The sequence below is a fragment of the Danio rerio genome, chromosome 24, assembly GCF_049306965.1.
Source record: "Danio rerio strain Tuebingen ecotype United States chromosome 24, GRCz12tu, whole genome shotgun sequence".
NCBI classification, from domain to species: Eukaryota; Metazoa; Chordata; class Actinopteri; order Cypriniformes; family Danionidae; genus Danio; species Danio rerio.
In genome coordinates, this window is record NC_133199.1 from 12,206,008 (window position 1) to 12,222,340 (window position 16,333).

Sequence of the window (16,333 nt, forward strand, 5' to 3'; positions counted from 1 at the left end):
CTGCACAGACCGGACAAGCCAATACAAACCGCCGAGTGTCCCGCGCCATCGATGGCCAGCAGAACCGTTGCTAAATTAACCCAGTGGTGCGATCTGCTCCTGGGTGGCAGGCTAGCTTCGACGAGTGACCCCACTGTAAAACCTTGGTCCCGATCGACTCAGGCACGTATAGCAGATTTCTGGGACATTTGGTGGGCGTGGCGATCGTACGAAGAGCCTTACGGACCACTGACTCTACCCCCCAAGTTACCCCTGCAACCACACGTTCAGGTGGCAGGACAGCAACTGGAAGGGTGGGTCTGGCCTCGCCCCACCCAGACGTGATAGGGCGTCGGCTTTTCCATTCTTAGACCCCGGGCGAAAAGAAATATGAAATCAAACTGGCCAAAGAATAGTGCCCAACGAGCCTGACAAGAATTGAGATGTTTGGCTGATCTAATGTATTCTAGATTTTTATGGTCGGTCCAGACCACAAAAGGAACCCCCGATCCTTCTAGCCTGTGACGCCACTCACCCAATGCCAACCTGACAGCCAGTAACTCCCTGTTCCCGATGTCGTAATTTCGTTCCGAAGGTGTTAATCGATGGTAAAAGAAAGTGCAGGGGTGTATTCTGCCATCTAACGAGGACCGTTGGGATAAAATAGCTCCCACATCTACTTCTGACGCATCCACCTCCACCACAAACTGACGAGACGGGTCTGGATTACTCAAAATAGGCGCAGAAATGAAACGTCTCTTTAATTCAGAAAAGGCTGTCTGAGCCTGGGGTGACCACTCAAATTGCTTGTGGATGGAGGTAAGATTAGTCAGAGGTAGAGCAACCTGACTAAAATTGCGAATGAACTGCCTGTAAAAATTGGCAAACCCCAGAAATCGCTGGATCGCCTTGCGACTGTCTCGGGTGGGCCAATCCGCAACTGCTTTCACTTTGGCAGGATCCATTCACACTCCCTCGGGCGACAGAACAAACCCCAGGAACGAAACTGACTGTGTATGGAAGTCACACTTCTCCACCTTGGCGAAGAGACGATTCTCCAGCAGCCGCTGAAGCACCCGCCTGACGTGCTGGACATGTTCCCGTTCATTCTGGGAAAAAATTAGAATATCATCAAGGTAAACGAACACAAAACGATTTACCTTGTCCCTGAGCATGTCATTGACGAGTGCTTGGAAAACCGCCGGTGAATTGGAGAGCCCAAAGGGCATAACGAGATATTCAAAATGACCAGTAGGGGTGTTAAAGACGGTCTTCCATTCGTCTCCCTGCCTAATCCGAACTAGGTGGTAGGCATTGCGGAGGTTTAATTTTGTGAAGATGGTTGCTCCCTGCAGGAGTTCGAAGGCAGATGACATCAGTGGCAAAGGATAACGTTTCTTTACAGTGATGTCATTCAGCCCCCGATAATCTATGCAGGGACGCAAGGAACCATCCTTCTTCTCCACAAAAAAAACCCCGCCCTAGCTGGAGAGGAAGAGGGACATATAATACCTGCTGCTAGAGAAACATGGATGTACTTCTCCATGGCCTCCCTCTCAGGTTTAGACAGAGAGTATAAACGCCCCCAGGTGGAGAAGTGCCAGGTAACAGATCAATAGCACAGTCGTACGGGCAGTGCGGAGGGAGAGATGAAGCCCGGGACTTACTGAACACAGCTCTCAGATCATGGTAAACGACAGGTACGCCAGATCACTTCCTCCTGCAACATAGAAAGAGAAGGGGAGAACAAGCAGAGCCAAGACAATGAGACAAACAATAGGAACTCCAAGAGGATACAGAGCTAAGAATTCAATCAATCTGTGGATTGTGCTTAACTAGCCTTGTGTGACCCAAAACAAGGGGAGCAGTGGGAGAGTGAATGAGGAGAAACTGTAACTGCTCCACATGATTGCCTGAAAGTGAAAGAGTGAGGGGAATGGTGCAGTGGGTGATATCAGCCAGGTTAGAGCCGCAAAGTGTTTTGGCTGAAATGGGGCTATCCAGGACGATCATAGAAACACCCAGCCGCTTGGCTAAGTCTAAGTCCATAAAGTTCCCTTCAGCTCCTGAATTGATTAAAGCAGACACTTGTTTAATGGAACCCTTAACATTTATCCAGGCTTGGCGAGACGCCCGGCCCTCAGACAGTGCACGTATATTCGTGTCGCTCACCGTCAAACTGCCTTTAGCTGGCTTACGCCGCTATCTGGTAGGGCAAGAGGCCACCTGATGCCCCGCCTCCCCGCAGTAGAGGCAGAGGCTCCGTCGCCGACAAGCGGGCTCTTCCTCCGCGAACCCTGACTGCTGTGGCATGACGACATCAAGCGCCCCAGTGTTCCTGGAAGAAAACTCTTCGACTCCGCCTCTGCGATGACGCGCTCTGAGAGTGATTCGGTTGTCGACCCGGATGGCGAGATCGATGAGTCCGTCGAGAGTGGATGGCAGCTCGAGCGAGAAGATCTCGTCCTTGATATACTCTGCCAGGCCGTGAAGAAAGTGGTCCCATTGGGCTTTGGCATTCCAACTGCTGCTCGCCGCCAGGGTACGGAACTCGATGGAGTAATCTGCCACCGAAAGCTCCGCTTGTTGAAGCGCCGTTAGCACCCTCGCCGCTTCGGTCTGCAGCGGGGAGCGGTTGAATACCTTCTTCAGTTCGTCAGAGAAGGCCTTGAAGGAATTACAGCACGCATCTTTGTTGTCCCACATAGCCGTTCCCCATTCTCTGGCCCGGCCGATCAGGAGAGTTATCGTGAAAGCCACCTTGGAAGTCTCTGTGGGAAAACAAGATGGCTGGAGCGAGAATGTGAGGGAGCACTGGGAAAGAAACGATCGACAGGAATTGGGCTCACCAGAGTAAGCGGCGGGTGGATTGAGCCGGGGTTCAGCCTGTCGTGGAGAAGTTATCCTCTCTTTCGGCGTGGGGTTCACCGGGGGATCCGGGGAAGCCGCTGGAGGGTTCGGGAGACCGAGCTGTAGCTGATCGAGGCGCCCGGCGAGCGCAACCAGCTGTTGGGACACCTCCGCAAAAGCTTGATGGGAGGCAGCGATCTCCTCTTGTTGTCGACCCAGTAATGCGCTCGGCGAATGACGACATCCTCTGCTGAGTCCATGCTTTGGTCAGTCTGTTCCTGTCACGGGTAGAAGAAGGAGTGAACTCAAGTGCGGAACACAAAGTGTTTTTTAAGGAGAAAGTCTTTGCAAAGGAACAAAAAACCCAATCGGGTGAGTGCCGGGGGAGTGCCGTGGAAAACAGTCCAGAAACAACAGGAGACTCGTTCACTGGCAGCCCTGGACACAAATATGGGGTGAGTAACAGACTGTTATACACACACACCAACGACAACAGACTGACAGACATGAAGGGAAATGACGTGCTATAAATAGGAACAAAGGTATGAGAAACAGTTGGAGCAAATCACTCCGATGACCTGTGAATACTTGAAAAGCAGGTGACTGAAGGTAATCTGTAACATAGAACTGGAGAGAGTGAGAACACAAGGTACGGTGACAGTATCAAGAACAAGAAGAACAAATGCCCTACTAAAATAAAGCTTAATCTAGCCTTGAATGGTTGGCTGGTTTTAGCTGGTTGATCTGGTTTAAGAGGGGTTTTGGCCACTTCCAGGCTAGTTTCCAGCCATTTCCAGCCTAGTCTTAGCTGGTCAGGCTGGGAGATGACCAGCTAAAATCAGCTTGACCAGCCTCGTCAATCTGGGAGCCCAGCCAAAACCAGCTATATCCAGCGTAAACCAGGCTGGTCAAGCTGGTTTTAGCTGGTCATTTTTCAGCCTGACAGATGATAGTGAATCAAAAAAGGAGCAAGAGAGAATTAAGCAATTCACTCTACGTCACCTTGCAGATATTGAAAGCAGCACCAAAATTATCTTACCAGAAGTAGTTAAAACTATCTGTGAAAAACATCAAGTTGGACAGTCTCTGGTTTCTCAGCAAATTCTGCATTCTAGATTCTACTGGCCGAAGATGCTTGTGGATGTGGAGGAAAAAAATAAAAAAGTGCGAGTGATGTGTTCGCAGAAAGACTCAGCCCCAGAGAGCTGCTCCCTTGGTTAACATTCAAACCCAAAGACCATTAGAGCTGGTTTGTATGGATTTTGTATCCCTAGAACTAGACAGCAGTAACACCAAGGATATTTTGGTCATAACAGACCATTTTACTTAGTATGCAGTAGCAATTCCTACGCGAAATCAAAAAGCGCAAACTATTGCTGAATGCCTGTGGGATCATTTCTTTGTCCTTTGCTGCTTTCCACCCTGGTGAAAAATCCATCTTAAACCAGCTTAGGCTGGTTGGCTGGTTTTAGCTGGTCGACCAGGCTGGTTTTAGAGGGGTTTTGGCCACTTCCAGGCTGGTTTCCAGCCATTTCCAGCCTGGTCTTAGCTGGTCAGGCTGGGAGATGACCAGCTAAAACCAGCTTGACCAGCCTAGCCAGGCTGGGAGCCCAGCCAAAACCACCTATGTCCAGCTTAAACCAGGCTGGTCAAGCTGGTTTTAGCTGGATTTAGCTGGTCATTTTCCAGCCTAACCAGCTAAGACCAGGCTGGAAATGGCTGGAAACCAGCCTGGAAATGGCCAAAACCCCTCTTAAACCAGCCTGGTTGACGAGCTAAAACCAGCCAACCAGCCTAGGCTGGTTTAAGCTGGATTTTTCAGCAGTGCAGTAAGACTACTTAGCAACCAGGGGCCAGACTTTGAATCTCATGCCATCAAAGAGTTGTGTAGGATTGCTGGTATCCATAAAGTAAAGGACCACCCCCTACCACCCTAGAGGGAACCTGGTGAAACGGTTTAATAGAACCCTTTTGCAGATGCTGGGTACGCTGGAAAACAAGAACAAAGCACATTGGAGAGATCATGTCAGGCCATTGGTCCATGCATATAACTGCACCAGGAGTGATGTAACTGGGTTCTCACCTCATCAGCAGACAGCCAGTCAACCTCGCTTTCGGACTCCTGTCCAACACCTCCTATCCATCTCATTCATAATATGTGAAATCCTTGAAGAGCTGCCGAGAGGAAAGCTACAGAGTTGCTACAAACAATGCATCCAAAATAGCTGATCAGAATAAGAAACGTTTTGACAGAAATGTCATTGCCTCAGCACTTGATTCAGGCGATCGAGTACTAGTGAGAAGTGCCAGATTAAGAGGCAAACACAAGTGGGAACCAAAAATTTATGTATTGCTTCAGAAAGCCAACAATATGCCAGTTTGCCCAGAAGGGAAAGATGGAACAGTCCGCACTATAAATCGCAATTTACTGCTGCCAAGTGGGTTCTTACCCATAGGTGAGAATGAAGTAAACCATCCGAGTGTTCGCCGTAAACCTAGAACCCGATCTCACTCTGTGAATAGGACATCTCAACCAAACTGTTGTGAAGACAGTCAGCAGGCCCGTGCAGAGACTGTCCAAAGGGCATGTGCAGGATAAATTTTTGGAAGAGCGGGGGGGAGAGCGTGGTGTTGTCGCAGGCCTACTGAAGGGCAAGGGGGGGGGGGGGGGGTGTCACGGGGCACTTTTGATCATTTTGGAAGGGCACTTTATATCCAAGACTAAAAAGGGCATGTGCACTACACCAGAGGTGTGGACTCGAGTCATGTGACTTGGACTAGAGTCAGACTCGAGTCATGAATTTGATGACTTTAGACTCGACTTGACAAAATATAAAAAGACTTGCAACTCGACTTGGACTTGAACATAAATGACTCGGACTTTGACTAGGACTTGCCCCTATTGACTTGTAAAGACTTGCTGCTTCCCATGAAAAGCCCAAAGATAAAAAAGTATGTTGACATGGACCGCTCTCTCTCTCCCCCCGTTTATGTGTGACAGCATGCGCGCTTTCGGCATGACATCCAATCAAAGCACGGTAGATTGTTTTGATTCGACAGTATCCAACGTGACTACTATGAGGCGCCGGAGTGGACAAAAGTCAAGCGAACGCAGAGAGAATTTGAATTTGAGATCGAGCCAATACTCGCGTGCCAATACTCGGTCTCTCTCTCTCTCTCACATACAACATACACCTCTCTCTCTCCCTCTCTCTCTCTCTCTCTCCCTCGTGCATTCAGTCTCTTTGCGATCGCTTGACTTTTGTTTACGATGGCGTCTCATACCTTTAGTGCTTTTGCTCTCACGGGATCCTCCTGTTAAACTGACCCTTCGCTAAGCCACGCCCAAAAACCGCCACCCACCAATCGCGGCTTACCAATCGTAGCTACGGGCAGGGGCTCTGTCAAGCTTGAGCGAGGGAAACAAGCCAAATCGTTGGGCAATTGGATTGTGCAAATCTGACACCCGCTATCCTAAAAGTTTGGACTGGGTGGTGGGATTTTTTCCCTTTTCAAAACCAAAGTCCAAGAGGAGAAATGCCAGCGTAAATCAAGCTGTGTGAGGGGCGGTAAAGGAGTTAAGCTAAGTTGGTTTTGCTTTCGATATTCACATTCACTGATAGGTGGCAATCACTCACACTCCTCTTATCCTAAAGAGATCTAAACTGTGTTTCTTATAAAAAAAAATAAAAAAAACAAAGCAGGTTATGTTTCCCAGCTGTCTTTTTCTTTTTTTCCACTCGATATTATGAGCACTGCTTAGTTTAAACCCTCGCTATTGTAACGCATATAAATACATACACTAATATGTGCTGGTAGGTAAAATCTATTTGTTCACTTCTGTTATTTATACTTTGATTTGCATTTCAATTTTTTTTCTTCCACTTAACTGCAAATTTGAATAAAAACTGGATAAAGAGCACACAAACATGTTGACAGTAATAGGTACTGTACACTGTTATGGGTCAATGATGCTAATATTCGGCACAAATCCATCAGTTTCTTAGGTTATTAGATTATTTTATAATTTCACCTCTCCTGCTGTGCATGAACTATGCTGTTGAATGTTCAGCGTATGAGGTGGCTAGGCTAACCTTGCTTCAATTTTGATAAAATTATTTTCTAATCAGTTGCTATTATGTTGTGAATATACCCCTGTAATGTATACTGCAGTCCTCTTTTTTCTGGCTTTCTCAGGTATCTCACCTGTTTGCCAAAAATGACTAATTAAATCCTTCGGAATGTCTGACACCAGCGCATACACACTGTAATAGATGTGCCAGGCATGAAAGCTTGACAGGCGTAGCAACAGTAACTAAGGAGGGCGAGGCTTAGCGAAGGGTTATTCCAAGAATGTTGATTTGGTTTCTTTCTTGCTTTACTATGTATTAACAATACACAAAAAACAAAAAAGTTAAGGTAAATTCTTTAATAAATTCTAGTGTTTTTGAGTATTATACTTGTTGTATACTTGTATTATACTTATGTTTTAGGCTAGTATTATTTACGACTTGTTAATGAATGCTTCATAATACAGTAATATTAACAATAGTGAACAGATAAAATAAAATACAAAGTGTAGTTTTACTACAGTAAAGTGTAGTGATTTGTAGTATAAAATACCCTATTTTGTAAAATAATACAGCACTGGGTAATTTGTTTATATTACACTTTTAATACTGATCAATTGAAGTTCTTTACTGTAGTAGGCTACTGTTCAAAACACAGTACATGCCAATATACGTGTTCAAGGGCCCTGTGGAACAGCTTTCCTCAAAATGAAGAGGATGACATGGAAAATATCCTCCACAATCTCATCAGCAAAGTGGAAGCCAGCAGACACTAGTTTACTTTATTTTAGCTGCCATGATAAAATGAGATTGATAGTGAGATTTATTTGAAGAGTGAATAGTACAGTAGGCTATAATACCTTATCAAGTGTTACCTTATTTTTGTCACAGTTACATTTCTGCTTGCATTAGTTTTTGTTTAAAAACTATCCAATCCAACATCTATTCCAGGGGTGCCTTATAGTGGTGTAAACCCCTTTACAAGGGGTGTTACCCCTGTGTAAACTCTAGCCACCCCTGTGGCCACCCCGATATGATTTTGCTGTTGACATTATTTATTTAAATCTACTTACATAAATGCAATACAATGCAATATTTCAATAAATAAATAGCAGCCACTAAATTATTGTGGATTGATTGGTGCCACTGACGTAGCTGGCCTCTTCTGGCCCCCCCTAAGCAAATTTTCGGGGGGCACCACTGGTCTATTCTCTGTCTTTAAGCGTTTGAAACTGAAAATATCTCATCATATAAAACAACCAAAAATGTTATGGTTTATTAGATTAAACATTTAATATGCAAGTCTATTTTAGTATTTTGGTTATTGTTATTAAACAGTGCAGCAATATGAATCATATCAAAAAGCATAAAAGGAAGAGGGAACACGACACAAATTGTGAGTTTGCATATAATCTCTGAGAGCGCTCAAGAAAATTTGTGTGTGAGCAGTGCATATTTGAGAGCGAGAGAAAATTTGCACGTGAGCAGCGTATATTTGAGAACTCGCAAGCAGTTTTGTCCACAAACAGAAGAAATCCATGCACGAGCATCACACAAGGTAGAGAGCAAAGCTCTTCAACGTTATGTGAAGAAAACAACGTTATTGTTTGTATGAAGTAGCCTACTTCATTCACAATATGTGCTACCATTTTACATTGCTGCTAGACAGATTTGCAACTCCATCTCTTTAGCACACACGAGATTCAATTGACAAAATTCCAATTTCACTCAATTTAACTTTGCAGCATATACAGGAGTTGGTCTACTGCTACCACATTGAGGTTATGTAATTTTGGTTAATCACAAGTTGATCACCGAAGACATAACATAGCACAACTAAACTTAATGAATTAGACAGCAGTAGACCTGCAATTTCTGTGTGATGTGAGGCAAAATGGAGTCTTTTTTTGGTGGAACTCCTTCTTGTGCATTATGCTGTGGAGACGAGAAGCAGCACTGTTCAGTACTTTTTCAGAAAATTGCATTTGTATTTTTATATACCTGAGCAATGTTCTTTCATAAAAAAAGGTTTGTTTAATTAATACAGATCTTACAACCATACCTAATCTGTATATATTTTATTTTTCTGTTAAAAAGATTTGAAAAGACTCGAAAATCAAACTGCAGGACTTTGGACTTGACTTGAGACTTGTTGCCTTTGACTCGGGACTTGCCTGTCTTGACTCGGGACTTGACTCGGGACTTAAGGGCAATGAATTGAGACTTACTTGTGACTTGCCAAACAATGACTTGGTCCCATCTCTGCCAATTGCCCAACGATTTGGCTTGTTTCCCTCGCTCAAGCTTGACAGAGCCCCTGCCCGTAGCTACGATTGGTAAGCCGCGATTGGTGGGTGGCGGTTTTTGGGCGTGGCTTAGAGAAGGATCAGTTTAACAGGAGGATCCCGTGAGAGCAAAAGCACTAAAGGTATGAGACGCCATCGTAAACAAAAGTCAAGCGAACGCAAAGAGACTGAATGCACGAGAGAGAGAGAGAGAGGTGTATGTGGTATGTGAGAGAGAGAGAGAGAGAGAGACCGAGTATTGGTACGCGAGTATTGGCTCGATCTCAAATTCAAATTCAAATTCTCTCTTCGTTCGCTTGACTTTTGTCCACTCCGGCGCCTCATAGTAGTCACGTTGGATACTGTCAAATCAAAACAATCTACCGTGCTTTGATTGGATGTCATGCCGAAAGCGCGCATGCTGTCACACACACACGCACACATAAACGGGGGGAGAGAGAGAGCGGTCCATGTCAACATACTTTTTAATCTTTGGGCTTTTCATGGGAAGCAGCAAGTCTTTACAAGTCAATAGGGGCAAGTCCTAGTCAAAGTCCGAGTCATTTATGTTCAAGTCCAAGTCGAGTTGCAAGTCTTTTTATATTTTGTCAAGTCGAGTCTAAAGTCATCAAATTCATGACTCGAGTCTGACTCTAAAACAACTACATTCTCGCATGAAAAACGGTTAAAACTTTATTTCATAACACATTTATTATCTAGTCATCGAAGACAGGGGCATGTCTCAATAATGTCAGGGCCGATTAAAGCATGAGGTTTGCCGGATACATGAGTGATGGATCGCCGTTGTGGAAATATAAATTTATATCATCTAATTTCAAATTAACAATAATCTATGTATAACTAAAAAGTTATATTCTCTGGTTTTTAATTATATAATTTCATTAACATCCCAGCTAGGAAGGACATTAACCTCTTGTCTTTCTGACTACAGACTAAGCCAAAGTGATGCAATTATCAGTTTCACAGCATGGGGTGTCTATTGTTTACTCTTTTCAATCAAATGGTCAGGAGGTTTTGTCTCCAGAACATGATGAGATTAGACCTGAGAAGCAGTTTACCCTGCCGACCACAACCCTTAATTTGCATGCTTTGTTTAGCCATATCCCCTCCTCCTAAGAACACAATATAGCCATGAAATCTTTGTCTCAATTCAGACTAATTCAGACTTGTGTGAGACTTGTGAGAGACTTGTGAAAGAACTTGCAGACTGCGGACCTCTAGTAGGCTCTTGCAGACACATTGGACATCTTGAAGACGCTATATGACTGCAGATTAACCAACATGTCTCAATAAAGGAATTCTGCTTGTTTCGAGTCTCCTGGACTGGGTTCTCTTCTTTTTCACTCATTTTTTTTTTTTTTACAACAACTTGGTGCCGTGACCCGGATAGAGACTGAAATCCTCAAATTCTCAACAATTTGCCACAAAAGACTGAAATCCACCTGGAATTCAACTTGAACCTTCAAGATCAAGGAAACTTCTTCAGACGGAATCTTCAGTTCAACGGCAATTTGAAGTCTCTCAGCGGACGTCACAAATTCTCAACTATTTGCTGACTGCAACCCTGATGAACATTGAAGCTACCTGAATACAAAGATCAGATCACTCCAGACTGAATCTTTTCAGCTCAACCTCGATTTGGTGAGTTTCACTCTATCAAAAGAACCATACAGACCAGTCTATACACATGGTTATTCTCTGCTCCATCAGAGAAAAGTTAACAAACAGCTGCAGGGTTTGTTTAACAAAAAGCTATCCTCTATTTCAATAGAGAAGTAAAGCCTTACGTGCTATTTAAAAAAAAAAGTTATCCTCTTTTCAGAGAAGTTAAGCCTTATGTGCTATTTTCTTTTCTTTTATTTGTTCAACCTCTGTTCAACCAGAGAAGTTTAACTTTAGCTATACAAGCTAATTGATGTTATCTCTTGTTCAGGCAGGAAGTTTTAGCAACATGTGCTAATATTGTTACCCTCTGTTTTGCCAGAGAAGAAATTACTACACTTTCATCTGAAAAGTTTTAGTATTTTTACTTTGTGATAATAAGCTCACAAAATGTTCAGACAGAATACAAGACTGACCACTACATCTGAAAAAGGTAGTTTAACATCTCCTTTATTGTCAGATCAGGATTTCAAATCGCTGCTACAACAGCAAATGGACTCAATTACAGAGTCAGTCAGACTAAATTTGACAAAGAAATTTAGCATTGACCCAGATGATGTTTAGACATTAGATGAATGCAAGAAAGTGCTTGATGCATGCATTCGCAAAAACAATGTAAAAGGCATTATCTGCTGCTACAGAGAATTCAGTTTATCTCGAGCTAAACAAAAAGCTCAAGCTAAATCAGAATTAGAGAAACAGATCCAAGAGCTTCATGCTAAGATAACTTCATTAACAAAACAACTGAACCTCAAGAAATCAAAAACTGACATTGAGGAGGTTAGTCAGCCTGATAATAAACATCCTGACTCACAAATTGTCTCTGAAACAGACATTCCCATCCAGTCAGCAAATGATTTGCTCATAGGTTCAGTGGAGGTATGTGGTGCCAGAAGATCTAAGAGAACTGAGAGTTCACACAACAACACTTCTGTTGTTCAAATTCAAACAGTTTCAAGAACACTAGGACCTAAAGAAATAGACAGACTGTCTCAAAGCTTACCATCAGCACGCACAAATTTTTCAGAGTTTAGCAGAGCACTAATCAGCAAAATGCGTCTTTATGACATGTCATTAACAGAAGTCACCCAGCTAATGTCTCAAATTCTCACTGAATCTGAATTCAACAGTTTTGAGCATACTGTGACCTCTAAATTACAACATGCCAGTAAGGATGATTTGAAAGAGGGTGTTTTGAAAGCTCTAAAGAACATTATTGGCCCAAAGATCGACTGGTCAAAAGTGACTTGTTGTGTGCAAAAGAAAGATGAATCTGTGAATGAATTCACTGAGAGATTTTGTCAATCCGCCATAACTTACAGTGGATTAGCTGATAATTCGGACAGTGTGCTAAATGATCAGGGACCCCTAGTCCGCATCTGGTCAGATGGCCTTGCAACTGAATACAGACAAGCTTTGCCATTTCTTAACATCACCTGGTCTTCCACCACTCTCAGAAATAATATGAACAGTTTAGCTTTGTGGGAAAGAGACTCTTACATCAAAGACAGAGTCAGATTTGAAGCAGCTGCCACTAAGGTCAACACAGAAAAGACATTAAATCATAAATGTCTTAGGAAAAATATCTGTTGTCATTACTGTGGTAAAAAAGGACATTGGATGAGAGAGTGTAGAAAGAATAAAAAGAACTTTAAAGAGATGAACAGGGTAAATCAACTTCTGAACAGTTTGCTAAATGCCCTCAACATACCCCTCCCCTCATCACTAAATCCATTGAGCTGTCCACAAAGATGCTAACCATTTTTGGCTGTGAGTGCTTAATGTCCCAGTTCATTTACAATTAAGATGAAAGACTCTTTGTAAAAAGACACAAAGGAAACTTCTTCCTTTGTATTAGGGAACTCTGCTTAAGTCCACTTACAGCCTTGAATGTGTTTAACACATTTTCCAATCACTACCCATTCAATGTTATGATGTCTGATAGGACTGATATTTATTGAATGATAGTTTGTGTCTCACATCTTAAAGTTTGCCCACCACACTCAGGGACAGAACAGGACACACAAACCAGTGAGGAGCCCAGGGCAGAACTGAAAGCAACAGGCTTCAGGGGCCGCACCCTGTGGTGAAGACTCCCTTTTCTTTTTTGTTTTTCTCCCCCCATCCTCCCCTCACTGTTTTATAGGTGTCATAACTTTAAGATTAGGAGACAGAAAATACACAACACTATACGATCACCAACTTAACACAACCACTATACGATCACCTGAATAACTAGACACACAAACTATGATCATACAAGTCTATGCATGAATACTGCTGGTCTGCTGTTTCCTTGTTTTCTTGTGTGCAGGTAAACACAAACACTGCATCTTCTCAGAAACACTCTGAACCAGAGCATCACTACGGAGATCCATGAATGACAGAAAGTCATCAGATCAACTCTGTGCTGGAGAAGAACCACAAGAAACACACCTCACAAAAGACTGAACACTATTCACAAGCCATGGACTTTCAGAAGATCTGCAGTTTAACTACATGATTTTTGTGTCATTATGTAGGATTTATGACATTACAACTGATTGTCATAAACGTGTGAACAGTTTTGAAATCTACACTTACATCTACGTAGATATTGAAATGACACAGAATAAGTTAAATGTGCCTGTAACTTTTTTCAAGTTACATGACTAGAAGATGGGGCCTCTGTTATCAAACAGAAGCCATTGAATGGTTTTAGAAAAGCTTACAAATTTATATTTTTTTTGTGAGAGTTTTTAAATAACTCTCAAAGGGGGAACTGTGGAAATATAAATTTATATCATCTAATTTCAAATTAACAATAATCTACGTATAACTAAAAAGTTATATTCTCTGGTTTTTAATTATATAATTTCATTAACATCCCAGCTAGGAAGGACATTAACCTCTTGTCTTTCTGACTACAGACTAAGCCAAAGTGATGCAATTATCAGTTTCACAGCATGGGGTGTCTATTGTTTACTCTTTTCAATCAAATGGTCAGGAGGTTTTGTCCCCAGAACATGATGAGATTAGACCTGAGAAGCAGTTTACCCTGCCGACCACAACCCTTAATTTGCATGCTTTGTTTAGCCATATCCCCTCCTCCTAAGAACACAATATAGCCATGAAATCTTTGTCTCAATTCAGACTAATTCAGACTTGTGTGAGACTTGTGAGAGACTTGTGAAAGAACTTGCAGACTGCGGACCTCTAGTAGGCTCTTGCAGACACATTGGACATCTTGAAGACGCTATATGACTGCAGATTAACCAACATGTCTCAATAAAGGAATTCTGCTTGTTTCGAGTCTCCTGGACTGGGTTCTCTTCTTTTTCACTCATTTTTTTTTTTTTTTACAACAACTTGGTGCCGTGACCCGGATAGAGACTGAAATCCTCAAATTCTCAACAATTTGCCACAAAAGACTGAAATCCACCTGGAATTCAACTTGAACCTTCAAGATCAAGGAAACTTCTTCAGACGGAATCTTCAGTTCAACGGCAATTTGAAGTCTCTCAGCGGACGTCACAAATTCTCAACTATTTGCTGACTGCAACCCTGATGAACATTGAAGCTACCTGAATACAAAGATCAGATCACTCCAGACTGAATCTTTTCAGCTCAACCTCGATTTGGTGAGTTTCACTCTATCAAAAGAACCATACAGACCAGTCTATACACATGGTTATTCTCTGCTCCATCAGAGAAAAGTTAACAAACAGCTGCAGGGTTTGTTTAACAAAAAGCTATCCTCTATTTCAATAGAGAAGTAAAGCCTTACGTGCTATTTAAAAAAAAAAAGTTATCCTCTTTTCAGAGAAGTTAAGCCTTATGTGCTATTTTCTTTTCTTTTATTTGTTCAACCTCTGTTCAACCAGAGAAGTTTAACTTTAGCTATACAAGCTAATTGATGTTATCTCTTGTTCAGGCAGGAAGTTTTAGCAACATGTGCTAATATTGTTACCCTCTGTTTTGCCAGAGAAGAAATTACTACACTTTCATCTGAAAAGTTTTAGTATTTTTACTTTGTGATAATAAGCTCACAAAATGTTCAGACAGAATACAAGACTGACCACTACATCTGAAAAAGGTAGTTTAACATCTCCTTTATTGTCAGATCAGGATTTCAAATCGCTGCTACAACAGCAAATGGACTCAATTACAGAGTCAGTCAGACTAAATTTGACAAAGAAATTTAGCATTGACCCAGATGATGTTTAGACATTAGATGAATGCAAGAAAGTGCTTGATGCATGCATTCGCAAAAACAATGTAAAAGGCATTATCTGCTGCTACAGAGAATTCAGTTTATCTCGAGCTAAACAAAAAGCTCAAGCTAAATCAGAATTAGAGAAACAGATCCAAGAGCTTCATGCTAAGATAACCTCATTAACAAAACAACTGAACCTCAAGAAATCAAAAACTGACATTGAGGAGGTTAGTCAGCCTGATAATAAACATCCTGACTCACAAATTGTCTCTGAAACAGACATTCCCATCCAGTCAGCAAATGATTTGCTCATAGGTTCAGTGGAGGTTTGTGGTGCCAGAAGATCTAAGAGAACTGAGAGTTCACACAACAACACTTCTGTTGTTCAAATTCAAACAGTTTCAAGAACACTAGGACCTAAAGAAATAGACAGACTGTCTCAAAGCTTACCATCAGCACGCACAAATTTTTCAGAGTTTAGCAGAGCACTAATCAGCAAAATGCGTCTTTATGACATGTCATTAACAGAAGTCACCCAGCTAATGTCTCAAATTCTCACTGAATCTGAATTCAACAGTTTTGAGCATACTGTGACCTCTAAATTACAACATGCCAGTAAGGATGATTTGAAAGAGGGTGTTTTGAAAGCTCTAAAGAACATTATTGGCCCAAAGATCGACTGGTCAAAAGTGACTTGTTGTGTGCAAAAGAAAGATGAATCTGTGAATGAATTCACTGAGAGATTTTGTCAATCCGCCATAACTTACAGTGGATTAGCTGATAATTCGGACAGTGTGCTAAATGATCAGGGACCCCTAGTCCGCATCTGGTCAGATGGCCTTGCAACTGAATACAGACAAGCTTTGCCATTTCTTAACATCACCTGGTCTTCCACCACTCTCAGAAATAATATGAACAGTTTAGCTTTGTGGGAAAGAGACTCTTACATCAAAGACAGAGTCAGATTTGAAGCAGCTGCCACTAAGGTCAACACAGAAAAGACATTAAATCATAAATGTCTTAGGAAAAATATCTGTTGTCATTACTGTGGTAAAAAAGGACATTGGATGAGAGAGTGTAGAAAGAATAAAAAGAACTTTAAAGAGATGAACAGGGTAAATCAACTTCTGAACAGTTTGCTAAATGCCCTCAACATACCCCTCCCCTCATCACTAAATCCATTGAGCTGTCCACAAAGATGCTAACCATTTTTGGCTGTGAGTGCTTAATGTCCCAGTTCATTTACAATTAAGATGAAAGACTCTTTGTAA